Source organism: Miniopterus schreibersii (assembly GCF_964146895.1).
Source record: "Miniopterus schreibersii genome assembly, chromosome: 3".
Lineage (NCBI taxonomy): Eukaryota > Metazoa > Chordata > Mammalia > Chiroptera > Miniopteridae > Miniopterus > Miniopterus schreibersii.
Window position 1 is genome coordinate 99,334,761 of NC_138103.1, and position 27,099 is coordinate 99,361,859.

Below are 27,099 nucleotides of genomic sequence, written 5' to 3' on the forward strand. Positions count from 1 at the left end.
ACATTGTACATTTAAAAACACTATAATTTAAATAGATCATTTAAGGGGTTTTCAATGTATATTTTACTACAGTTTTTTTTTGTTACTACCTAGGAATTGACTTTAGACTCTAAACATCTTATGAGCTGTAAAGGGCTGTAACTGACTTGTGTTGACGTTACTTAAAAAGGATTATCCATCCTTCAAGACTGCATTTGCCAGGTCCTCAGGGACAGAAATTATTCTAGATGGTTCTTTCTATTTTTCAGATGTAGTATTTAATAACTATTTACTAACTAAATATAACCCATGGATAAGTGTTACACCTGAGAGAAAGCTTTTTGAATTGTAAACACTCCTAGAGTGAGTGAGTCCCAGTCACTTGCTGTATCTGTCCGGCTTTCATAGGTGGGCAATGCAGAGAGCTTTCATGCAACATCCATTTCACCTGGAGCTAAAAGACAAGATTCTTAGGTGGTCTAACTGATTAGGCATTAATAGTCTTACTTATACTTAATAGTCGTACTGAGACATTATTGCAAAACTTGAGATTATATCCTTTTACATTTAAACAGCAAGTCCGTCTCATCAGTTGAGTGGAATTGACACACAGGAGGCTCATCTCAAATATTCTAGAATGGGCTGGGAGTAGGGGCTGGTTTTTGGTTAGTGTTCACACATAAAACAAGATCCACACATGACAGTTATCCTTTTCTTTCCATTTGCCTATATTGGTACCATGAGGACCTTAATGATTTGGAGTAGCCATTGAGAAGGGAACAGACAGCCAGAGGGAGAGAAGAGAAGGAATACAGGCTTGGGAAGGATCGCGTGGTGATGACTCTCAGCAGTAGGACATTGTGGTGTTGCTGTTAAATTCTTGCTAAGAGATTTACAATTCTAAGAAGCTGTAGTCTGTTGGGTAATATGTGAATAATAAGAAAGGAATTGGTCACGTATTGGCTCAGGGGTAATTTCAGTTAACAATGCAACAACTTCAGAAGGTCATGGGAGTCCCATTGTCTTAGTTCCATTGACTTCTTAATGCAGAACAGAGCATTAATGTAGACCTATGGAGGATGCGTGGCTGGCCCTTGTTTGGAGTTTTTAGGGATTAGACATACTAGCTTGATTTATTTCTGTTTTTCCTCCTGATCCCAGAAGAGGCAAGTGTGTAATTAGAGCTACTAAGATAAATTTGGGCAGACTGATGAAAGTCTTTTCAGGGCATTTGTTTTAATAGGCAGTGTGGTCAGGGCTGGATCCCTGTCCAGACTTCTGGGTCCCAGGAACTTGTCCTAATTTCTCCCCCTGCCCCACCACATTTCTAACTATGACCCCTATTTCCTCTGTAGCCTGGGGCTTTGTACTTTGTGTCTACAGGCATGTCTAACTGAGTACGAGTCTTCTAGGAACCATGGGTATGATCTTGGTGACACTGCTCTGTTGTGTGGGTCTCTTTTAGTCCTTCTGTACAAGGGAGCCATAGCATGGGCTTCATCATTTAAACTTTTGTGTTGTTATATATTTCCTAAAAAACTGTCCACAGAAATTTTACTCAAATTTCTGACATGTGATACAGACTTTTTGCTTCTAGCAAGTTAGATTTCTAGCTATGTTGTTATAACGGCTTTAGAACAAAGCTGACTTCTGTCCCAACATCCTTTGATTGACAGGAGATCTTGAGCTGATTCCTCCTATCATGTCCCAGGACACGCAGGGGCTTTCTTTCCTTCCACATCGCTACCAGTTGCCCAGAACTCTGCCCTTTCTTCTAGGGAAATACGAGGGTCCTAAGCCTTTGAGAGAGGGATTATTCAATATAGGGTGGGTGGGATGGAGGTTGAGCAGCTTTGAGAGCACAGAGGCATCATTCCTGCTGGACTCCCAATGGGTAACCTGCTCATCCTGGTAGCATGGATGAATAGGACATCTAAGGCAGTATTTAGGGTAGGTGCTGTGCAGCTCCCAGAGATACCGACTAAGCTATCTCCAAGCACCAACACCCTCCAGCCACTGGCCTTGCTCCAATCTACCCCCTGCTTCTCCTAGCCCATGTGACAATCTATGCTCCTCACGGGATTGTCCAGGCCAATTGTTCAGTGTCTAGACTTCAACTCCTGTGCTCCAGGCACTTCCCTTCTCTCTGTCGCCCATGCAGTGGAAACTTTACCTAGTTTGGGAATCAGTGTTTGTGTTGGGGGCCGGACTTGAATCTTCCTAATATTTTCTGCCCTCCCTCTGTACCGTGGCTTTGGAAATTGAAAGCCAAGAAATCGTTACCTTTGTTCTCCAGTCTTGGACTGTCTGGGGCCAGAGATAAGGAGAGACTGAAGCACAGCAGGCTGAATGGAGCTCAGCGGTGAACATTTCAGTGGCAATGCCCTGCCCTCGTCTTCTGACCTGAAGAGAGAGGACTGCGTGTGGGGCGTGCGGGGCGTGTCCAGCAGGCAGACTCCAAGTGCGTCTGCAGCGCTGGCATTGCACAGGCTCCTCAGCACTCCCCACACTGCTGTGTCATTGCTTGTTTGTTGGTCTTTCCCCACGCTAGACTAAATGTTTCTTCTTTTGTAACTGAAATAAAAAAAATTTTAATTGTGGTAAAATATACATACGATAAACAGAAAATTCATCATTTTAACCATTTTTAAGTGTGCAGTCAGTGACCTTGAGTATATTCACACTATTGTGCAAACATCATCACCATCCAGCTCCAGAACTCTCTCATCGTCCGAAACTGAAACTCCATACCCCTTAAACACTAACTCCCTCTCCCCTCTCCTCCCACTCTGGAAAGCACCGTTCTACCTTCTATCTCTATGAATTTGGTGTGTGCGTGTGTATGAGTGTGTAGTGTATGTGAGCGTGTGTGTGTATGCGTGTGTCGGGTTTCTGTCATGCTGTGTTGGAGTCAGGCAAGTCTTAGGTCAGCACTGCACCCCCAGCGGGAGGAAGGATTGTGTCAGGTCACTGTGCTGCTTGTTCCCAGCAGCATCAGCAGGTTCCAGAGCTGTCCCTGAGGACAGAGGCATCAGGGTGCAAGGGACACAGAAAGACAAGGTCTCTAAATCGAGATGGTTGCGTGTAACGCCTGGCTCTGGCTTCAGTGTCTTCCCAAGCAAAAGAGGTGTGTGATGACTCGGCTCATTCCCACAGGTTTGTGGTGCAGGTTAAACACGCTGGCCTGTGAGAGTCACAGTGCTGCATGTTCCTGTAGGCGGGAGGGAAGAGTGAGACACTGAGAACTGACTGCACCCTTCGCTGCTCCCCCCGAGCCTCTAGAACCCTGCCTGAGACTCAGAGGTTTACTATGGATTCAAGATTGTGAGGGCAGAGAGGACTGGAGTCATTGATTCAAGTAGTAAAAGGAGGGTGACCTCATTTGGTGAAGTTGGACGTGTCTCTCTTCATATTTCTACATAGGTGTTCTTATCAGTTTATCTAAAGCACTTTTCCTCAAATTGTCTCGTTGGCTGACCTTTCCATCAAGTGACAGTGTCCCCAGACCACGCAGGCTGACCGATCTGAAGAACCCGCTGTGAGCGCTCTTTCCCCTTGGCGCCCAGGTCCTCAGTGGCCAAGCACTCACTCTTTCCTTCAGGGTGACTCCAATTGACCCTCTCCTCTCCCTCCTCACCTTTGTTTGACCGACTAGTGCAGACAAGTTGCCAGCAAGTGGTGTGTGCTCAAGTGGCACAGGACAGAAATAGGTTTTACAAGCTTGTGCTGAGTTGGGAGCAAACAGGGCAGGCCTGGCGACACGCGGAGGGAGTAGAGTTGGCTCTGGCGCCTCTCCCCCCACCGGCTCCTGCCCCCTGCGTGCGGCCCTAGAGGGGCGAGGGTGTCAGCTTGGGCTCGAGGCTTCCCTACGGGACCCCGTGAAGACGGGGGAGGCAGCTGCCTCTGAGTGCTGTACCCCGACCAGATGAAAGGGCAACCAGTGGGAATTCGAAGGAACACCAGAGCTTCAGGTGTCTTCAGGAGGCCAGACGTTTGGCTGGCTTAGCTGAGGCAGGCGTGGTTTCTATCCCAAGGAAAGACGTTCAGGGAGGGCGCTTCCCCCACTACCCTCACCCTGCCTCTGCACCCCCACTTCTTCATGCTTGGGCCTGGAACTTTTGATTTGTTCATTTTTTTTTTTTTAAATACATTTTTATTGATTTTAGAGAGCATGGAAGGGAGAGGGGGAGAGAGAGAGAAACATCAATCAGCTGCCTCCCGCACTGAGGATAGAGCCTGCAACCCGGGCATGTGCCCTGGCCGGGAACCAAACCGCTGACCTTTTGGTGCACAGGATGACTCTCAACCAAGTGAGCCCCCCCGGGCTGGGCATTCATTGCGATTTTTTAAACTCTGGAGAATTAAACTTATACCCCTTCCAGCTTCTGACCCTACGTATGTTGATATTCTCCTTCTCTGTCTGTGAATATAACAGGTGAGAATCATTTTCAGCAATTTGCCCTGTAAAACAAGTATACTTTGTGAAATACAAATATAAAATAATTTTATAATGTTTAATATGCTTTTTAAAATCCCACTGTTTCACCCTGCATATTCTAGCATGCATACCTAACTGAGAACGATTTCATTAAAGCGTATCGGCATTTGAGGTTAAGCATTTGTCCTCATGAGCCAGACAGTTCTGAATGTAAATTCCAGCTTCACCATTTCTCAACTCTAGAGCTCCTTCAGCATGTTATTTAACCTCTCTGCATCTCAGTGTCCACCCCTACTGCACGAGGTTGTTTTGTTTTTAAACAAATAACATACATAAAATGTTTAACCCAATGCATGGCCCATAGACACTACCCAAAAAAGAAAGCTCAATGTTTTAGCTAAAAAGGACCTTAGGTCTCAGTTCACCCCAGCCCACCCCTCTTCAGACCAGGAACATAAGATTTGGGACCAGAATCCAAGTCTCATGACTCTCTATCCATAAGATATTAGATGGTGTCCATCAGAGAGCATGGGTTTTGGAACCTGAGAGATCTGAGTTGAATTCCAGAGTTTTCTGATTACCTCACAAGCTTTGTTTAAATTTTCTCAGCCTTAGTTTTTTCATCAGTAAATCAGGGGTAAAAATATCTGCCTCTGATATATATAAAGCACTGAGACAATTCTTGGCACAGTGTGAGCTACAAAATCTCAGTTTTCCCCAGTGGCAGACCAACGATAGGCAGTCGGCAGGATCTGCCTTAGGTACAGGCAATGGGGGGCATATCTGTAGAGAATTTAGAAATAGAAGTAAAACTGACTGAAGATGGTCTTGTTTTCATTATCAACAAGTACAGCAACACTGAACAATGTCCCAAAGTCAGCAATAAATGGTCCTCTCTGAAAAAGTCTTTCGTTGGCCTAAGTGCTAAACAATTGTTGAGAATACTGTTGAGATTAGTTGTGTGTGTGTGGACTTCAACCTGCCATATTTTTATTACTTTTTCTTTTAAAAAACTGTATTCTACATGGAAGTTAATTCAGAGAGGAGTTGGCCCTTGGCACGTACAATGTTACAATTGTTCATTGTGAGAGTGATTTTGTCATGGAGCGTTTGCCGTCTTCCCCATACTCAAGTCAACCCATCCCTTCAGGCTGATGATGCTCCCAATTTATCAGATACACCCATTTTTATCTAAATCCAAGCTTAGTTTCTATCAGAATCTCTTTTGTCTAAGCATAAATGTGCTAATATGATACTTTTTAAAAAATTTATTGGGGTGACATAGGATCATATAGGTTTCAGGTGTGGATTTCTGTGTTACAAGATCTGTATATTGCACTGTGTGCCCACCACGCAAAGTCAAAAAATCTTCTGTCACCATATATTAGGCCCCCTTAACCTCCCCACTCCCCACCCCCTTCCCTCTGGCAACCACCACACTGTTGTTTGTGTCCACAAGTTTCAGTTTGAATAATATGATACTTTCCATATGTCAGTTCTGCTCCAGTCAGGGGCTGGAAAGAAGATCCAGCCCTTGAATCTTTCTACTCCGTCTGCTCTGCCAGGGGAACGGTCAGAGGGAATTTGATTAATCTGATATTGCCAGGGGAAAAAGTATGCCATGGAAACATGAGGACCGAAATGTGTTTTTGGAAATAACAGGAAAATGGAGAGTCTGATCTCATGAGGTTCTGTTTTGAAGTAAGTGACTGAAAACATCTCAAGTGTGATAAGCCATTTGGAATGTGGTGACCACCTAGTGTTTATATTAGAAACAGAGCCTGAAACTTGCCCTCAAAGTGATAGCACAAAAGAAGCCAAGCAAGTTAAAAGGGAATGGCTGGGATGCACTCAGCGGATCAGGAAAAACATTCAAAGTGTGTTTGGATAGAAATATTTAGTCCTGTGAAGGGAGAGCTGATATCAACTTGGGTAAGCACAAAGGAAAGATTGAAAAAGCACAGATATTAATTAATTAAAAGAAAGCTAGAGCAGGGAGCTGGGGAAGTGTTAGTTTCCAATCTGTTGGTCATTCCCAGTACCTCTTTCCAGGCCACCGCCAGCTACAGAGGCTGAAAAAGAGATACTCACTTTCCTAACCAGAGGTGGCACATAACCCAGTCCTGAGCAACGATGGACAAAGAGAAACCTTTTGGGAATTCTGCAACAGATAATTCTCTCTGATGAAAGGAGAGAGAGCTGGGAGGAAAGCTCTATTCCCCCCACCTTTATCTTTTCTCCCTGGGATGCTTTATAGGATTGCATGATGCTTGAAACCTCAACAGTCATCCCTGAGATGTAACATAACTGAAGCTCTGGGGGTAGCAGAGCAAAAAACTACAAAGGCCTGGGTCCTTCTTGGCATAATCAAACCACAAACCCACCTTGCAATCACCTATGTGGGGACTTCGTTTTTTATAATTTAGATAAACAATATTTTTATTTTGTTTTATTTATTAGTGATACAGAAACCTTATGTTCTTACTAATGTGTTAAAGTGTTATTAATACATGAATAATATTTTAAGAATAAAAGTTGAACATACACTTATTTTGAAATTCTTTTTTAAATATTTTATGGTACAAAATTTAATAATATGGTTGTAAAGTCAGGTTATTTTAATATTTGGTTGTAATAGCTGTTGTATTTGAAGATAACAATTGAAGATTGTATGGTTGGGTCTGGTTACTAGATAATGACATTCATTCATTTTATCTACCAATAGTGCTTTTTTTTTTTTTACCCAACCCTTTTTTGTTGAAATAAAGATTTTTTTTTTTAATTAAAATTTTTTAAATTAGTGTACATTTAATATTGTTTTGTATTAGTTTCAGGTGTAAAGCATATTGATTAGACAAACATATACTTTATAAAGTGTTTCCCCTGATAGACCAGTACCCACCTGGCACCACACATAGTTAAAACGAGGTTATTAAGAGTATTTCCTAGGCTGTACTTCACATCCCCATGACTATTTTGTACTAATTTGTACTTTTTAATCCCTTCACCTTTCTCACCCAGTCCCCAACTCCCCTCCCCTCTGGCAAACATTGGTGGGACTGTATCTATGAGTCTGTTCTCTGTATCTGTGAGTCTGTTTCTGTTTTGTTGTTGATTTATTTTGTTCTTTAGATTCCACATAGGAGTGAAATCATACGGTATTTGTCTTTCTCTGACTGACTTATTTCACTTAGCATATTACCCTGTAGGTCTGTTCATGCTGTCACAAACGGTAAGATTTCATCCTTTTTTATGGCTGATTAATATCCCATTGTATATACGTACCACCTATTTTTTTAATCCACTCCTCTATTGATGAGCACTTGGGCTGCTTCCATAGCTTGGCTATTGTAAATAATGCTGCAATGAACATAGGGGAGCATATATTCTTTCAAATTAGGGTTTTGGATTTCTTTGGATATATACCCAGAAGTGGAATCACTGGGTTATAAGACAGTTCTATTTTTAAATTTTTGAGAAAATTCCGTACTGTTTTCTACACTGGCTGCACCAGTCTGCATTCCCACCAACAGTGCATGAGGGTCCCCTTTTCTCCACACCCTTGCCAACACTTGTTGTTTGTTGATTTAATGATGGAGCCATTCTGACAGGTGTGAGGTGATATCTCATTGTAGTACTGATTTGTATCTCTCGGATGATTAGTGACAGTGAGCATCTTTTCATATGTCTCTTGGCCACCTGTATGTCCTCTTTGGAGAAATGTCTTTTCAAGTCCATTGCCCATTTCTAAAATTGGATTTGTGTGTGTGTGTGTGTGTGTGTGTGTGTGTGTGTGTGTGTGTGGAGTAATATGAGTTCTGTATAAATTTTGGATACTAACCTCTTATCAGATGTATCATTGGCAAATATGTTCTCCCATTCAGTGGGTTGTCTTTTCATTTTGTTGATGGTTTCCTTTGCTGTGCAAACACCTTTTAGTTTGATGTAGTCCCATTTGTTTATTTTTCCTTTCGTTTCCTTGCCTGAGGAGATATATCCGAAAAAACATTACTAAGAGAAATGTCCAAGATTTTACTGGCTATGTTTTGTTCTAGGATTTTTATGGTATCGAGTTTTACATTTAAGTCTTTATTCCATTTTGAGCTTATTCTTGTATATGGTGTAAGAAGGTGGTCTAGTTTCATATTTTTGCACATATCTGCCCAGTTTTCCCAACACCACTTATTGAATGGACTGTCTTTACCCCATGTATGTTCTTGCCTCCTTTGTCAAATATTGACTATATAGGCATGAGTTTGTTTCTGGGCTCTCTGTTCTGTTCCATTGATCTATAAGTCTTGTTTTTATGCCAGTACCATGCTGTTTTGATTACTAGGGCCTTGTAGTATAATTTGTCACCAGGTAGCATGATTTCTCAAACTTTGTTCTTTTTTCTCAAGATTGCTGTGGCTATTCAGGGGTCTTTGTGGTTCCATATAAATATTTGGATTATTTGTTCTAGCTCTGTGAAATACACCATTGGTATTTTGATAGGAATTGTAATGAATCTATAGATTGCTTTGGGTAGTATGGACATTTTAACATTGTTAATTCTTCCAATCCATGAGCACGGTATATGCTTCCATTTATTGTATCTTCTTCAATTTCCTTCTTCAGTGTCTTACAATTTTTTGAGTACAGGTTTTACCTCCTTGGTTAAAATTATTCCTAGGTATTTTATATATTTTTTGAAGCAGTTGTATATGGGATTTTTTTTTTTTTTAGTTTTTCTTTCTGATAGTTCATTATTGGTGCATAAAAATGCAACCAATTCCCAGATATTTATTTTGTATCCTGTTATGTTACTGAATTTTTTATCAGTTCCAATAGTTTTTTGGTGGAATCTTTACTCTGTATACAGTATCCTGTGATCTGCTGAAATAAAATCTTTATATTTCAGTAGTGGTAGTCGGTTACTTGCAGCCGAAAGCATTTTAATTGCTAAAGAGAGTAATATGAAATCAAGCAGGAAATTGATTAGGCAGCAATATTTAGACAGTGTTTCGGGAAATGTATCTTTTATTTCTAGTTCATACAGGGAGACATGAAGAAAGCTATTCAGGGTCTTCTCATTCATCAAATAAAGAACTAGTTTATTCTAATTTCTTTATGTCCATTAGAGACAGGAAATAGCTCTGCTGTATATGTCTGAGGGAAACTGAAGCAATCACCCTAGAGCAGTTTGCCGCCACATCTTCCATCTGGCATGGGGTCACAGGTTGTACAATTCTTGAATTCAGGACAGGCATCAGATGCTAAAAAACCAGGCATGGATGGCACATAAAAATACAAATACAAATAAGTGCAAAACTACCGAGACAACATTAGCAAACTAAACTCAGCAGTGAATTAAGGGAAAAGCATAAAGGAATAAAAATAAAATAATAGTCAAACTTTTGATGCAATTAACTAGGTCAATAGTTAAAAGGAAGGAAATTATATAATTATCTAAATTGATGTCTAAACATTGTCTATTATTTTCAGTGTCTGTTCTTTTAAAGTGTTGCAAAAATTCAAAGAAATTTACCATGCAAAAAAGTACAGACTTTTATATTTTTAGTGTTTTCCCAAACATTTATGGTCATCTTGCAATCAATGGTTTTTTTAAAGCAATTTTTAAAATTAAGTTTTTCCAGAACAGTGAATATTTCCATATTCAGTTGTCGTTAATATTTTGTAATGTCAATCAAGTTGCACAATTATATTAACAGAAACAAAGAGTTCAAACAGATTTTGTAACAATGCTACTTCATCTTTGTAAATGTAAGACTCAACTGGTAGGAAAAGTGCTGCTAGCATTACCCACAGGTAGCTCCCTAGCTGCAAATATTCAACTTGTCTGTCAGTATGTTGAAGAGGGGAACAGAAAGTTCTACTTAATCTGGCTTATTTCTTTATTTATTTATCTATTTTATTATTTTTAAATATATCTTTATTGATTTCAAAGAGGAAGGGAGAGGGAGGAAGAGAGAGAGATAGAAACATCAATGATGAGAGAGCCATTGATTGGCTGCCTCCTGCATGCCCCTACCAGAGACTGAGCCCTTAACCCAGGCATGTGCCCTGACCAGGAATCGAACTGAAGTCTCCTGGATTGTAGGTTGATGCTCAACCACTGAGCCACCCTGGCAAGGCTAATCTGGTTTATTTATATCTGTGCTGTCCAATACCATAGCTGTTAGTTACACATGACTATTGGATGCTTGAAATGAGGTTAGTGTAACAGAGGAACTAAATTTCTAATTTAATTTATTTCCTTTTCTATTGAATTTATTGAGGTGACATTGGTTAATAAAATTATATAGGTTTCAGGTGTACAATTCTATAATATATCATCTGTATATTGTATTGTGTATTTACCACCCCAAATATTTAATTTAACATAAATTAAGTTTTCATTCTATTTTAATGTTAAATTTAAAGACTAATAATTCAATTTTTGAAAAACTTTTATGTATATTTGGAGTAATGTGGATATGTGAGCCTACTTTTACAATTATAAATTTGTGAAATTTAAATATAGATCAAGTATTTTCAACAAAAATTTAGCATCTGAACTAAACTGTACAGTAAGTGTAAAATTCAGACTGGATTTTGAAGAATTCGTATGATAAAAAAATTTAAAATACCTCAATAATTTTTTATATTGGTTGCATGCTGAAATGATAATTTTTTGAATATGATGGCTTAAATAAAATATATGCCAATAATTTCACCTGTTTTTTAAACCTTTTTAATGTGGCTACTAGAAAATTTAAAATAATATATTTGGATTACATTATATGTTATTGGACAGCATGGGCTCAGAAGGTTAGCTGGGAGAATTTCTACTACATCTTTTAAAATGCATAATGCACTTATTTTTTTACTAGAGAATTTTATTCTACAGAAACACGAGTCTTTGTAAATATAACATACTGGGTACTCATTTGACAAATGTCATAGCAAATGGTAGACAACAGTCTCAATAGTCTTTTGATAGGGTTAAAGAAATGTTTCCAGCATGTATGGAATGCTAATCATCGATTACAAAAACAGAATACATAAGTACAGAGATGATGGAGAGAGGAGAGATGGCTATAATACTACGAGGAAAAAATTGTAGAACACTATAAATAATGAAATCTCATTTTAAATGATTAAAACCCTATTAAAATATGTACATTTTTACTATTTTCTATAGTCTTCTGTATTCTTTGCATTTTTCAAAGAGCGTGTATTATACTTATAATAAAAAAATAATTGACACAGGCTAGTGACATTGGGCAAATTTCTTTTCTACATGTTGATCCATGCAACTCTGTTCTAGAAAAAATAATAGCTATAAAAATCATGATTTTCAAACAATTGCTGATTTGTAGAGGTAACCCTGTAAGCAAAGTATGGACAACTTAATTTCAAGTATAGCAAAGATTATGAATATTACGGCCCCTGCCGATGATTTGCATGCGCATGTCTTTCAAGTAGGAAAAGAGGAAGTCTGTATAAATGCAAATCCATTCATTTTATTGCACTAAGTACGGAAGCTTAGATTATTAGCAGACAGAAGTGTTCAACTCACTTCTTTTTTTTAAATTTTATTTTTGTAATCTTCACCCAAGGATACATTTATTGATTTTTAGAAAGAGGAAGGGAGAGAGAGAGAGAGACAGATATCAATCGGTTGCCTCCCGTATGAAACCTTTTCGGTGTTCAGGAGGATGCTCCAACCAACTTAGCCACACTGGCCAGGGCAGCTTTTTAAAAAAAATTTTTTTATATTGTCAAATTTATCAATCTGATGGGAGATACATTTAAAAAATATATATCTTTATTGATTTCATAGAGAGGAAAGGAGAGAGAGAGAGAGAGAGATAGAGATAGAAACATCAATGATGACAGAGTCATTGATCGGCTGCCCCCTGCAGGCCCCCGACTGGGGTTCGAGCCCGCAATCTGGGCATGTGCCCTGACCGAGAATCGAACCCCAATCGCCTGGATTCTGGGTTGATGCTCAACCGCTAAGCCACTCCCGGCCGGGCTCAACTCACTTCTAATAAGAGCTATTTAAAATGATTAGCATAAGCTAGATAATAAAAGTGATCTTGATTTACCATTTTGTTCAAAAGAAAAAACATTATCTCAATTTTTCTTGATTTATTTGCCCAAATTTTAAAGAGCCTACAGATTGCTTCAATTAAACAGCCTTTTGTATAGAACAATTTTTATACATATTTTTAGAAATCTACGGCAAATGTCTCAATGTACTGCAAGCTAATCCTTTTGTCCTAGTTAATAAGTCCAAATAAACATATTTACTGCTCTCTGCCGTGAAGCCGCTCAGGATCGAACGTGCCTAGAAGGTTGAGTGTAATCTGAACTTGGGTTGGAAGAAAGCCTTCCGGAGAGCAGAGAAGCTGCCCTCATTAGACACAGCGATCTGTTCTGAGAAATCTAACTTCAATTTAACAATCGTTCTGTAAAAATGTCATAGGAACTCATAAGACTATATGTAATAAGCAATATCCAGAGGAGAATTAAAAATAAACTATAAAAAGATGTTCTTCACTTGGTTTTAGAGTTAGAAAAATATTGACCTGGCCGTCGACATAGTCAAATAGGCGTGAATGACTGAAGAGCTGCTGAGAGATGCCTGATTGCTAATGAATGATATTCTTGGTCAGCTTGGATAGTTCTTCATGTTTATTAACATTTGGGAAGGAATATTCATAGCCCAAAGCATGGGACAGTTTTTCCAAGGTGTTTGTTGGCTTGCACTACATGCAGATGGCTTTGCTTAGGATGCTAGTTCTCTTGTTATTTGTCAAAATACAAAGATGGCTATTTCACGGGTGATTGTCCTGTATTTATTTACGTGTTTCCATGCTCAGTTGCTGTTGACGTGTTTACTTGCTCAGAGCTGATTTTTCATTTAGACTTTTATTACTAAGAAAAGTACCAAAAACAAAATAAAGTGAGTAAAATAAGTGCTGGTGTCCATTTTGGATTGTGACTAAACCAGTTTAAGGACAAGAAGTGTCGCTCTGTTTTCATCCATCTGCAGGAGCAGGGCCGGGCCCAGGGTGAGGCGAAGGAGGCAGGCGCGGGATCAGGGCCTTTCTTCTCTGCAGTGTCCGTGCCGCTCTGCAGGCAAAGGGGTGGTGGGAGCAGTCTTCCTTTCCCACCTGCCCTTGACCCCAAAACCGACGGAAATGACAGAGGAATAGCGAGAGGAGGCGCGTACAGATTAAAGTGCTGTTTCTACAGTTATTGAGACCATAGAGTTAAAATATTTCTTCTAGGTTCAATTTTCATTTCAATTATTTGTAAACAATTAATTAATAGGATACAAACTTTATGAATATTGAGCATCATTAAACAGTATGGAGTTTCCTCTAACATTTTTAAATTTTTTTATTAACCTCCATACTGTTTTCCAAGTGGCTGCACCAGGCCGCATGCCCAGCAGCTCCCTTTGCTCCACACCGTCGCCAGCTCTTGTGGTTCGTTGATGTGTTGATGGTGGCCGTTCTGACAGGTGCGAGGTGACATCTCATGTGCTTTTCATTCGCATCTCTGATGGTTAGGGACGCTGATCATCTCTTCATATGCCTCTTGGCCATCTGCATGTCATCTTTGGAGAAGTGTCTATTCAGGCCCTTTGTCCAGTTTTTAATGTGTCGAAATGGCGCTCCTAAAATTTTACTAAAGCTTTGGTGACAGCTACTTCTTGTCTCTTAGTGACTTTTAGCTATTGAATTGCCTAACTTAGTATTATTTATTATATTACAAATAAGCATAAATATGTTATTTATCATTTATTTTTGGTTTATTATTGTTGATTTAAAAGTAGCAAATAAATATTCCTAGGAAGACTTGAAAATAGTTCATCATATTTGATTTGATAATTCATTTTTCTTTTCAGAGGTTATATACTAATGATTGTGACTTTATATTGTGTGTGTGTGTGTGTGTGTGTGTGTGTGTGTGTGTGTTTGGCTAAGAAAGTAGTTTCTGATATGTGTAAAGGAGTTAAATATCAAGATTTCACAGTGTGATACAAAGATCATAGTATTCTGAAAAGATCCCCATGAGGTCTCTGTCATCTGAACAAATTTGAGAACCATTAAAATAAATCATCGTTTGCAAATTATTAGAAATCTGAAGAAACTAGCTAGTTTTATTCATGGTGTCAAAATGACTAGACTTTTGTCTACATGCACAATAAATTTTATTTAAAACAATATACATTTCTTTGTAAAATTATTATACAATAAATGGAATTCTTCAAAGGACTTAATGTCCAAATATGATTTTTATTTTTATTTAATAATGGCAAAGACCACTTAAGATGATATTCTAGATTTTCAAGGGCCTCGTTAAATAGTATTATATGGCATAAAGGTTTCTATAACAAAAAATTATTAGACCTAATTTCCACTCACTCGTAAAAAGACAGAACCATATTATTTTATTTTCCCCAAACATGTGCTTTGTAGTCCTGTCTGTGAAGCAATAGTTTTGCTTAAAACTTCATGTCCGTTGACAGGGGTTTCTGACAAGCCGGCTTTTTGCAGCAGCCATTCCAGGAAGCAGCTGCTTTTCCACCACATTAGAGAAGCTGTCGAGTCAACTAAATGTATTAGCTACATACACATAGAGCTTTATATTGAAGATGAGGGTGATTCGAAATCCCTTAAGAAAAGGCTTGCTTACCAGTGCAGAGAAACATCCCAAGTGTTCCAGTTTCACTTTCTCATGAATTCTGGGTGAATAATTTTCTTATTTGAATTACAGGTACATTAAGCAAAAGCCAAAAACCAATGTGTTAGGTAAGAGATGGATTCACACGAATCTTTCCTTTCTCCCAGCTTCTATTAATGCCCAAGTTCTATGCATAAGAATTTTTAAGAACTTGGATTATTTTAGTTATAACACACTTGAAGGCCAATCTTAACAGCACAGCTTGACCGACTTTTATGTCTGTCTACACCAACACAGAACTTCTGAGCCCTGGAAGGTGCTCTTCTCAGGCCGTGTTGCACCCTGAGTAACCCCCCTCCGTTCTATCACCATTGTTGGGGTCATTTGCTCTTGAACTTTTTAAACGTTTTCATGGGGTATGTCCTGTTTGTGTCTGTTTTCTTTCCCCCACCCAGTGGCTGTACACAGGATAGTTCATTTCTTCAAAGGCAACATAAAGCGAATAAATTAACATGGGAAGAGGTTAATGTATGCGTAACTCAGGGACAGGGACAATGGGTGGCGAAGGCCCGGGGTGGGGGGGAGTGCTGCACAGAGAGGTCGGTGGGGAAAAAAGGGGACATCTGTAATTCTTTCAATAATAAAGATAAATTAAAAAATAAATAAAAAAAGATTAAAAAGAAGGGTTTTGTTGTTGTAATTGCTGTTTTTTCCTTTCCAAATTGAAGAAAAGATAACCTCTTTGGCAACACCGGTCATCCGTCCAGGCCGAGCTTCGGGGGGCTAGACTCCGGGTGCAGTCGTTCGGGCTGCCCCCCAGCTTCTGGCCCAGGGGAGGAGGCGGCTGCCCGCCACCCTTTGGGCGGCTGAGGCCACTGGCGAGTTCTGGAAACTGAGTTGTGCGCAGAATGACGGGCCATTCCTCCCCTTTATTTCCCGGGTGCACAGCCTGGGGTGCCGGTGAAACATGGGCCGGGGCCTAGTGCTCTCGGGCCTCAGCAAACACCCCCCGCCTCCCTCGGAGAGGGCAAGGCCCCGCTTTCCTGCTGCCCAAGGGCCCTGGGTCCCCAACAGAGGCCGGTAGAAATGTGCTCCCTTCCTCTAGGGGAGCAGGGGCTCCCCGCAAGGCACTGGGAGGCTCTGGATCTCGGATTTTATTCAGGATAGTTCTTCCCTAACTCTAACAACACATACTTGACCTTTTAAAATTTTCTTTCATGTCTCTGTGGAAATCGAATGGGAGCTCGGGACAAGCTGTCAGGAGCTGGGGGTCGCGGGACCTGGAACGTGTGGTTGCTAGTGCCTGAGCCGACAGAGCCCGTCGCTCTGTGTCAGGGTGACCAGCATGTCCCGGCGGGATGCTTTGTGAGCCTGGGTCTTGGCGAGGATGCTGCAGAGCAGGACAGCAGCTGGCGGACATTCGTGGGAGAGAGGAAGACGACGGGACGAGGCGTGCAGTCCCGGCTGAAAAGTTTCAGATGAGGCCCGGGGACGCACAGGCCACCCGTGGAGAGGCCAGGCCTCTTCCACTGCCTTCCACGTAGTTCCTAAGCAGAGTGCAGGTGTCCCATTGCAGCCACTTTACCCAGAGCCCAGCGACATGCCTGAGCCGTCCTTCCCCCAGCACAGCTCCCTGGCACTCTCCTCTTGCTCGCCCTAAAGGTCATCCCCAGGACCAGGGGTTGAGAAGACAGTTTGGGGAACACCTGTGGTGGACTGATCCACGTCCTTTAAGTCCCTCAATGAGCTGTCCTCGCTTTGCTCCGGTGACCGTGGCCAGGCTGGTGTTTTTGAAGGGATTGCGTGTTACAGGTTTTTGAGTTGTATGATTAATGAGTAATTGCTCCTGCCTCTTGAATAATTAATTAAACAGTTAAATTGTTCATTTGTTCACTAGACGTTTACTGGATGCTTTCCGTGTGTCAGGGACTGAGCCTGGGACTGCGGTTTTACTGAGGAATAAGTTGGACTGTGTCCTAAAGAACCTCACTCTCTGGGAAGGACAGCAGAGTGTAATAAGGGCCATAAGGCATTTGCAGAGGAAGTGATCAGCTCGGATTGTTAAATGCGGTGGCATGGGGGTGAGGAAAGCTCCACAGAGGTGGTGGTTTTCAACTAAATCTTGAAGTTATGAACAGTTTGTTAGGAAAACAAGCATTAAGTTTGACACATGCATCAATACTGGCAAAACAACACAACGCAATTTCTCAAAATTCTCAAATTTTGAAAATTGAGTAAGATATAGACTATTTTTAAGGGAAACATTCTTGGGAGCTTCCCAAGTAATTTGACTCAAATTACTTTTATTGTTAATAGTACTAAAATATATATTAAAATTATAATTAATTACTATGGCTATAGCTCTTTTATTGCTTAAAAATCAAAGCACGTTTATAGTATGCCATACTTTAAAGTTTTTTAAAATTCTAGACAAATTTAGAAGGTTCTGTGTGAGTTCATTAAGATGCAAGAAATAATCATATTCCATGTTCTGGTTGAGTTTAAATTTAACTAAAAGTATTTACCAAAATACCCAAATTTACCACTGGAAACTCCAAAACAAATATCCAAATTAATTGGATGTGGCCAATGATGTTTTAATGAATGGTTAGAGTTGAGTTTAACGGTATAAAAATGTACTAGGATACTTTCTGTTTTACTTACAGTTAACATGATGACTTAAATGGTGCTTATGATGGAACAGCTCCTAAACATTGTTATTTACACTGTTGATTTTTTTAAAACAGTAAACTGTGTTTAAACTAATCTTAGGTTATTTTAATGAAACCAGTAAGTTCAGTGGTTGTGCTCCAAATTATAATACTGAAACGATTTAGCAATGGATTTAGCAATCTATTTACAAAATATTCTTCACATTCCTACTCCTACACTTACTGCTCATGAAAGGTTTCCAGTTGGTGCCTGTAAAGAACCAGTGTAGTGTATCTATTCTCAGGGTATATATAGGGACTGATTACCATAGGGTCGGTCCCTTTGAGTCGAGCTTGCTTATGCTACTGCGTGTCCTCTCCTCGCTCAATTCTCCTTCTTGCTGCATCCTACTCATCTCTGTCTGAAATACTCTGAAAACATTGTTTTCACATTTGCCCTTTCATTTGTTAAATACTCATTAATTCGTGAAGGCTGCCTCTGTTCTTTACTCACTAGGCTGAGATAATTAGGATAGTTGTTCCGTTGCATTTGTTGCTTCATCAAGGCAGATCAAAGTCTAAATTTATTAAGTAATAAGCAAAACTCTTAAGAAGATGTCTTCCAAATGTAAATTATCGCTGCAAAAGAGAAGCGTAGCTTTCACGTCTGGGAATGCATTTCATTATGAGCACAAGGTCAGATATGGAGTGTCTGATGCCATTTTCACATCAGGACAATGTCTACTGTTGAAAGACTTCTCGGGGCTAAAATTCCAATCAGTAAATTAGGTATTTGGTCACACTGGTAGCTTTGTCCCTTTGTCCTTTATTGCTAAGCAACCAAAGAAAGTGGTTAGGCAACCTGAAGAATATGCTATAAACATGCTTGACTTTATTTTAATTATGCCTAGGAAGTTACAGATGTCTACAAAAGAATTATGGTTATAATTTAATTGGCACATCACATATACCAGAGATTTTACATACATTATTATTTTTTTAACACTCACTTTATTATGAGGGTCAAATCCCAGATCAACACCTTAGCAGCTATTTTATATTCAAGAAAGTATTGAACAAGGTTTAGGACTCCCGGTTGACCATTGCAGAGGATGCCACAGTGGGCCACCAGGTCTCCTTCTGGGATTAAGACACTCATTCCCCCAGCTGCTGTGGCTGTTGACTTCGGACAGCTCATTGCTGAGTCCCTCTCAGGTTTGCTGAACCCAAAGTTACGACCCCATCCTGGGAGTATCCGACGAGTTGTTGAAGCAGATTTCCAAAGGCCTTAAGTGGAGCAATTCTACAGAGCCGGCCCAGCTCCAGAGCTCCGCACAGGATCCAGTGAGACCTCTATTCTAACTGCATCTCAGGTCACCTCTTCCTTAAACCAGTGCTGCTCAAGTGAGGCCGAGAAGGCTGGGTCCACTATTACCCTTCCTACAACCCACAAGACATTCCCCGCGTCAAAGAGTTATTTGGTGCAAATATCAAGAGTGCTGAAGCTGAGAAACCCTGGCTTATATCTACAGGTGTGTCCCTATCAGCCTTCCCCAATAAACCTCTCAGAGGCTCAGAATATTAGAATCAGACATAAGCCAACGCATATCTGGGAAGTGGGATGCAATTCCAGCGCCTTAGGATTTTGGTTTATGGTAACACTGGCATCATGAGTTCTAGGTGCACTTGGCTGATAAGAAAGAAGTTTACTCTTGCGGTGCATACTGGTACTTCCTAGAAGCTAAAGCAAATAAACAGAAAGAGAATCAATCAGAAAGCAATGATCCACACAAGGCCCTGAGCACGTTCCTTACATGACTTTGAAATCTGAAGAGAGAAAATTCTGCGAATTGACAGGTGGAAAAAAAATGGAATTGAGGGGTGGGGAGGAAGGAAAGTGTTTTAAACAGCTTTGTCTCTTATATGTAGTAAAATGATATGAGGAAGGACACATGGGAGAAAAGACTTCATTGTCAATGAAACTCGTAACTAAAGTAGCTCCTTAGTCCAAACTGTTGAAGAATCTGTGCCAAGACCAAAGGAGGGAGGGGGCCGATCGCAGACCATTTCTTTTTCAGATCTTGCAGCACATACAAGAGCAAATGGGTTATTTGGTTCCCAAGAGCCTCACCCCAAATCTCCTATTCGAAACGGCAAAGTCTGAGGCTGTGCATGGCTGTATGAGGGATGTTGGGCCAATTTCCAGATTGCAAAGGAACACTGATGACAGGACAGAGGAACCACGCAAACAACCCAACTTTCAAAGAAGCAGGAGGCCAAAGGGTTAACGAAGAGGAAAGACCAGTAGCGGTCAACCCGGCAATAGTCAGTTGAAGCTAAATGAGTAAGTTAAATCCTTACCACTGCCCTTCTCCTCCCCCAAAATAAAAACAAAACTCTAGGACAAATGGGTCTCCACAGTGAGCCAGCCAAGCTCCTGCTCCCCTGAGGGGGTGCGTGTGTGTCTCTGCCACACTGAGTGCTGAGGACACGGAGGGGCGAGGCATCCAGGGCAGGATCGTAGACTTGAGGACAATGTTTGAGGCCACCTACCCAAATTTAAGCTGCCTGCTCCCCTGTCTCATCCCCCCGTTCTTACTAACATTATCGTTTACGTAACCAAGAAAGAAGAGCTTCCATTCAAAAATTAGTGATGATCAGAGATGAACTAAGACATGAAAGCAACATAGTGAATAAGGCAAAGAGCCAAATCGTTTTCTTCATGAAGTTTTCCTCTTAATTCGGGAAGGGGAACCTTTCCCAAGAGCTCTCGGCTGCTCCTGTTGGCCAGAGAGGGGTCTCATGCCCACTCCTCCCAGTACTGGAAGCTGAGGACCAAGTATTTTACTTTCAATCTCTGTGCTAATGGAAGGCGAGGGAGAAGGGGGTTTGAGCATGTGGATGGTTCCACACAAATCCAAACGAGGCCTGGCTGGGATCTAATTCCCACTTGACCATGTACTAGCTTTGTTATATTGGACCAGTTACTTCACCTCTGTGTCTCAGTTTCCCCATCTCCAAATAAGGGTGATGATATTGACAGTGCCTACTTCAGAGGGCTGTTGTCAGGATTGAACAATTTATTGCGTAGAAAGTTATGAAAACTATACCTGGCATATGCTGTCATTGTTATCTGCACTCTTGGGAACTCTTTGGCATTAAAATATGATAAAAGATAGGGTTTACAAGAATTATAAATAATTTAGGTTTGCAGTTAGATCATCTTCTGCTTAAAAAATATTAAAATGTTTACTTCTCACAGAGGTGAACCAATGCCAGTAAATACTTTCATTGGCTTAAAAGTGTTTTTATTAGAAAAGAAATATGACTTGTGAGTTGGATGAACTCTTGAGCAAGGAGACTAGTGAACATTGAGTGATTATAAGGATTTAACTTTACTTTAAAAACATCTGGAAAGAATCTCTTAAGGGAGTTGTTCTACCTTATTTTCCTTCAAGTTTGTAAACTATGTTTAAGTTTTCTTAAGCAAGCAGCAGTGTGTCCTGAGGGGAATTGTCACAGCTCCCTTCCCCATCAGCCAAAGTTAACTCACCATAAACTGCAAATTTATGAAGACTCTCTTTGTCCCATGACCCAAAACCAAGCTTTACCCTAAAGAAAGAAGCCAGCTAATAAATAGAGAGGCAAGTTCATTCTAGATGAGAACTTACTGATGACTGAAATGAAGGCTCATATCTGGGTTAAAAATTTATCTTTCCAAGTGTTTATAGTTCAGCAAGAGAAGGTAATTCAGAAATAACAAAAAATACAGCAGTTAAATAACGTCTTAAGAGAAAATAGAGGGATGCTGGTAGCCGTGCTTTGAAAAGGAGAAATTACGTGCTCTGGGATGATCAGAGAAGGCCCTAAGGAGATGCATTTGAACTTGTCATTAATGGGTGAGCTGGTTTTGGACAGATAGTGCAGGGAGGAAGGGTATTGATAGCAGAAGAAAGGAGAAGCAGGTAGGGGGAGGAAACTGTAGGACAGTTGTTGCCCTAGACACTGGAAACATAGTCATGAGCAAGCCAAGAGCAGTCCTCCCAGCCAGATTACCTCTCACTGGGAAAGACGGAAAACAAGTGAGAAGACAACTGGGTATGTGAGCAGAATGAGAGTTGCAAAGCAAGTTTAATAGGGCCACGGAAAGGGTGATGCTGGGGACAAGTTCAAGCTGGGCAGAGGTGGGAGTCGCCGTATTCTGTAGGGTTCCCAACACATCAGTCTTTCTGAGGAGGTGACGTATGAGAAAAGACCAGAAGGAACTGGAAATGGAAGCTCTGGACTTGCCGTGAAAGGGAACAGCACTGTAAAAGCTCTGGCCTGAGCAAAGCAGGGTCCCGGGGTGCTGGGACACGGTGGATGAGAAGTGTTAGGCCGTGAGGCTAGAGGGGGGCGGGGTCCAGGTTCCCCGATGCCAAGGGAGCCTAGGGAGGAGCGTGGGTTTCATTCTAAGTGTCGTGGGAAACCGCTGAAGACTTTAAAGAGGAAAGCAATGTGATCTGATTTTCATTAGTAATACAGTGATAATTACCTTGCCTTCCTGTGGGTGAGAGTGGCAGCGAGGACACAGTGCTGCGTGGGTCTCGGTTCCTGTGTCACAGGGTCAAAGCTGGTAGGGTCCCTGCTGTGCCTGTGTTAACCATTTAGTTTCTGTATCGAGGGTAGTCACAGGAGGGCTCAAAGGAGGGCGCAGAGTGGCTGGCTGGGGCCCGGGCGAGCTCGGGCAGTGCCCAGTGCAGTGGCTGCGAGGGGAGGTAGCAGGGGGTCAGAGGTGGCGCAGTGTTTAGGGACCAGCGCAGCTGAGCACGTGCACCCCGCCCGGCAGCCTTGGTCTCGGGTGCAGGTTATGGAAATGGGAGGAGTGATCAGACTCAGGATTTATTTTGAAGAGAGAAATTATAAACAGGCTTGCAGTATATGTTGTAAACAGGGCCTATGACTTATAAAGGTAAGTGTGATAAGACTTGGTGCTTTATATTTACTATAATTCTTCTGAAGTATATTGCATTACTTTACAGTCTCAGGAAAAGAAATAATTTTTAAAGTAGTTTTCCCTTGCTGACCTGAATGTCTTCAGGGCTTCCCAGTTATTCCCACTGGACAGTCATGGAGGGGGAGAGATGTGAGACAACGAGACCAACGGCCAAGGACTTAGGACAAAAACTAAAACAGTATCTTACCCAAGTCCTGGTGATTCACTTCATTTCTTCTGATTAGTCATTTTCTCTTTAAGTCTAAAATGGGAAATAATTCAGTTGACTGAAGACTCCAGCTAATTATTTTATGGTTAAAAGATAGAATGCAAGCTCTTGAATGTAAAGAACGTTTAAAATGGTAGTACCAGTCTCCCAGTGTTTCATAGCTTTAAATAAACCACCGTTTGAATTAGGATTTCATCTTTTCTTCGATTTAATGTGCATTTTCACATCGCAAACCACACAGCACCCTGGTGTATGCCTGACCTCGGCAATGAAACAGAGGGTGTGAATCAATCTGTAAGACCGAACAGCTTCAGGGCTTCATAAAGAAGCTACTTTCCAAGCTGGGCTCGGAATTCGAAAGGCTTTTAAACAAACCCTCCTCCTTCAGAATTCCCCACCATTTTAATTTTAACACTTTATTCCTTGATGTCCTTTGGCAAGATTAGGTCATGAGAACAGGAAACCAGGCCACAGTAAGTACTTCCATCTCCAGTTAGGCACAAAACTCCCCTTGCTTCAGAGCCTGAGGAAACTCTAACCAGCCAGAGCAGATCTTGTTTTCCAAGTAGATGTCATTTAAGGGAAGTCACGTTCCAGCTTTATTGCTGTCAGTGACCTTAGAGGTCAGTGTCCACATGAATCTGAAAACATAAAGCCTGGCCGATGGTTGCCAAAAAAATGTGAAAGCCTCTTCATAGTTGCTATTTTATGTAGTCGATATATACCTGAAAAATTGCATATAAATCAAACAATGTTAATCAAGTACATTCGGAATAAGAATGGGAGAATACTATTTAAATATGAATGCTGATCAATCCTTTCTAAAGCAAATAGAAAACCTCTAGTTCAGTCATTCTGAGTTTGTGTAAATCTTGGTTTGGCTTAGAGTAGAATAATACACCTTTAATAAAAGGTAGAAATCCCCAGCTCATGAAAGTGTTCACCATGGTGGTAGAGCGTTGGGACAGCCAGTTAAAAGGTAAAAAGCAACTAAATATACCATTTAATATTGTAAATATATAAAACTAATGGGGGTTTCTGACTTAATTCAGATACAAAAATGATTTTAGGGCATATTAAGGCCAAGAGTCTACTGTTCTTATTTTATTTTTTATTTTATTTTATTATTTTGTATTGCTAAAAAATAAATTATTTACCAGTGCCATGGGTTGCCAACAAAGGTCACTGTGTTAATATACCAGTTCAGGAAAGAGCTTCATCGAGGGTTTCATTTCATCATCTCAACAGTGGGAGGAAAGAGGACATCTTTGATTGGTTCTGTTAAATTCTGTTCCAAATCTTACTCACCCCTGATTTTAGCAATACATCCAGAAATGCGCATGCAGATTATTATTTATTTGGAGTGCAGTAACTATTTCTTGGGCATTTATTATGTACTAGGGTGGTAGAGTCATTTATTTATTCTCAAATATGAAATAAGCAAAAACTTCGACTAAGTCATTGTTCTACAAGGTAACATAGTATGTGAGCAGGTCACGTTCTCTACAGAATAATTAGATTAATGAGGAAGGCAGATAAGTAAACTAGAAATTATAAAATGGCACAATTAGGACTTTCATAGAGAAAATCCGAGGCAATGAGAATATCTAAACTAGTTGTAGGTGGGGTAGGGTTGAGGAATATGGTAGGATAAGCTTCCTAAAGAAAGTGACAGCTACGTTAGAACGTAAAATATAGGTGGTAATTAGCCCACTGATGAATGTTTTGTAAGCCAAAAAGTCATATAATTTTGGTGATTCAAAATTGTAGAGATAGAAATGAATATTTCATGGGAATTATAATAATTTGAGCATGAATCGAGCTTGATGGGAAGCGTGGTGAGATGAGAGATGGAGATTGTATAATTAGCAGTTATTCTGTGTGGATCATCTGAAGCAACATAAAGGGTCTGGAACACTTTGTGTCAACTCCATTCTGAGGGCACTGGATGAATCCTAGAAGGTTTTAAGAGGAACATGATATATTTAGGTTTGCACTTTATGAAAATTACTCTTAATGTTGTGGAGAAGAGAAGATGAATTGGGGATAGAAGTGGGAAAAATAAATTGAGGCTAGAAGGCTCAAGACCAGAGACCAAAACATCCTCTTTGGAGACTGTAGAGGTCATTTCTATGAGAGACGTTGGAAGTTAAATTAAAGTAGTAGAAACAAAGACAGAGAAGTGGATGGGCTGGAGAGTCATTAAGGAGACTGAGTCAACAATTATTGATTTGGATGAGGGGTGAGAAGGGAAAGTTAGGAATAACACAGGGGGAGAATTAGGCTTAGGGGCAGGATGTTAGACCAGTTACGGACATGGTGAGTCTGAGTGAACCCTGGGACATCCATATGGTCATGCTGAGGGTAAACTAGACGAGAAAGTAGATGTTAGGTGTTCTCACCAGACTCACGAAAAAATTGGTGACTAAGGTGATGGAAGTGTTAATTAGCTTGATTGTGGTAATCATTCATAAGTATACATATATCAAGTCATCACATTGTACATCTTCAATATATACAATTTTTATCTCCCAAGTATGCCTCAGTAAATCTGGAAAACAAAACAAAACAAAAACCACTTTTCATAGCTGTTCACAGCAGCTTTATTCTTACTGGCCAAAAAGTTTAAAAGTCATAGATTCCAGCTGACGAATGGATAAGCAGAATATACCACATCTTTACAGTAAAATATTGTTTTGCAATAAAAAGGAATAGAATATTGATTCATGCTACAACATGAATGGACCTTTAAAACATTATGCTAAGTGAAAGAAATCAGTCACAAAGGACTACATATTACATGACTTAATTTATATGAATTATTCAAAATATGCAAATCTTTAGAGACAGAAGATTAATGGTTGCTAGAGGCTTAGTGGAGAGGGGAATGGCAAGTTATTGTTAAAGGGTATGAGGTCTCTTTTGGGGGACAAAATATGCTAAATGCATTAAGATAAATACATTAAATTATACACTTTAAATGGATGCATTGTATGGCTTTATCTCAATAACGTTATTATTAAAATGTGAATTATAAATTAGCACACAAAATTTTCAATATTAGAATATATCTCAAAAAAAGACTTCAACTCCTTTTAAAACTTCCTTACACATTTGATTTTCACTTTAAAGATAAGAATACCATAGCTTCTTTTTCAAATATTGTATTAAAATGCCCTCTCCACACAAGCAAATTTGTTTCCTATATTTGAATGCTGCCACTTCCACTTTTCCAATGGGTAGAGATAATTCTGAAAAAATTGGGTATTTTAATGTCATGATTAGAATGCTGATTATTATTGAATTGATTATTAAGCTAGTCGAATACAGTAAGATTACTGAAGTCTATCCACACTGTCATCTATTGCTGATGTAAATGTGGTCAAACGGTGGTAAAAATTCTCCATACTTGCTGCCCAATCAATAAGCCAGGCTATCTCAGACAGGGTTCGACAACATGGTTTCGCTGTGTGCTAAGTCAGGTGGGCACCTCAGTTTTCGCCATGTTCATATCCAAAGCCCACCCTTCTGTTAGCATGTACTTCCTGCATTTCTATGACTGAAGGTTTAAAATAAAATTAACCTTGAAAACAGCCATCAGAGTTAAGTGAACCAGTTCAGTTCAACAAACAAGATGTATAAACCATTAAATGTTCAAAATCAGGGTGATGTTGACTCCCTGTTTGTCCTGTTTCCTGGTAGGTTAAACAGCAATGTTCCCTGTTTAAAACCGAGGACAAATAATAATGATTCTAACCGTGAGATCTACCCTGGCCCTGAGTTCATTTTGCCCAAATAAAATCTTGCTTTATTAGCTATTAGCACAAAGCATCCCCTACCACGCTCTATTTATCTTAATGAATAAAGTTGGTCAGAATCTACAACTCAGAAAAATTACATCAAAAGCAAAGATTTAGCTTGCTTCCAACACTAATGAATGATTTAGGTGGGATGGTCTTTCTGTGGGGAATGGCTAGGACACAAAGAGCAAGCAAACACAATCAGGAACTGGTAATGACCCTGTGAGCATGGAAAGTCATGCCAGCATCATCCAAATTGATGTACAAGCACAAAAAAAGGAATAAACACTACTCAGAAAATAACGCAGGATGCTGAGGGAGGAGATGTGAATAGATGATAAAGT